The following is a 1079-nucleotide window of genomic DNA, read 5'->3' on the forward strand; positions in this document are numbered from 1 at the left end:
TCTATCCACTACTGGCAAAGTTTATCTTGTACCATATAGCTGTGTGAAACAAACTAAAACAGACATTTCACAAAACAATACTACAGTAAACAAGCTTTCCAGACAAAACAGCAAAAGCGAAAAGATGAGACCGTATCAATCTCATCTCTTTTGATTATTTACCAAAGCAGACGTAAATAAAAAGCAACCACAGAGAAATAATGGCGACCACGAAAGGAAAACCGAAATGAAGATAAACAAAAATACCTGGATAGGTCTTTGAGTGATATTTAGAACGGATTTCACGGAAACAATGCGATAAACTTTCCATAAACCAGGGAAAGAAGCTCTGAATTTACCACAAAACCGATCATTACATAATACAATGTCTCTGCTTTTTCCTCTTTTTTTCTAAAGTTACTCTCAGGCTTCTTGATAGGCTTTAATTCCCCGATTTGACGTACCGTGATGCACTTTTTTCGGCCTTTTCCCCGAACTTTGTTGACATTCGGCAGACGAATTCAGAGACCGCGGGACTAAATTTGATAATATGGTTGCTGGGTCAATTCTCTTGTGAATGGAAAATAAGAATGCACTACTGAGCCATGTACAGGGGAACGGTTATGCAATATCAGGCCGTGGGCTAAATAGGTTATTTTACAGCAGTTCATTTATTAATATTAAATGGGAGGAAATGAGTTTTCTCTGACCTAAATGTTCCACTTCCTGCCTACTTGTCCAGACGCTATTTTGACGGTCGTACTCTTCCCTCCGAACAACTGAGAAAATTAAATGTTTATTCAAACTGCTTTGCTTTTACCCGGTGAAACACAATCCTAACTTATGGAATAATGATTATGTATTCCTAGGAAAAAGTTTCTTCAAAACCGACAAATTTACTGCAAAAGAAACAGAAATGGTGCTAGTTTCAGAACATTTACAAAAAGCCTTATTTCAACCCACGTTTGGTTACTTTACTTAGAATTAACATGGTATGTGTTGCCAAACCATATACATAATTCCCGTGTGAATTTGAGAACAAATGAGTTACAATAGATTTCATAATAATATCGCTGCGTATTCAAGATATTAAATAACAA

Source organism: Penaeus monodon, chromosome 34 (assembly GCF_015228065.2).
Source record: "Penaeus monodon isolate SGIC_2016 chromosome 34, NSTDA_Pmon_1, whole genome shotgun sequence".
NCBI lineage: Eukaryota > Metazoa > Arthropoda > Malacostraca > Decapoda > Penaeidae > Penaeus > Penaeus monodon.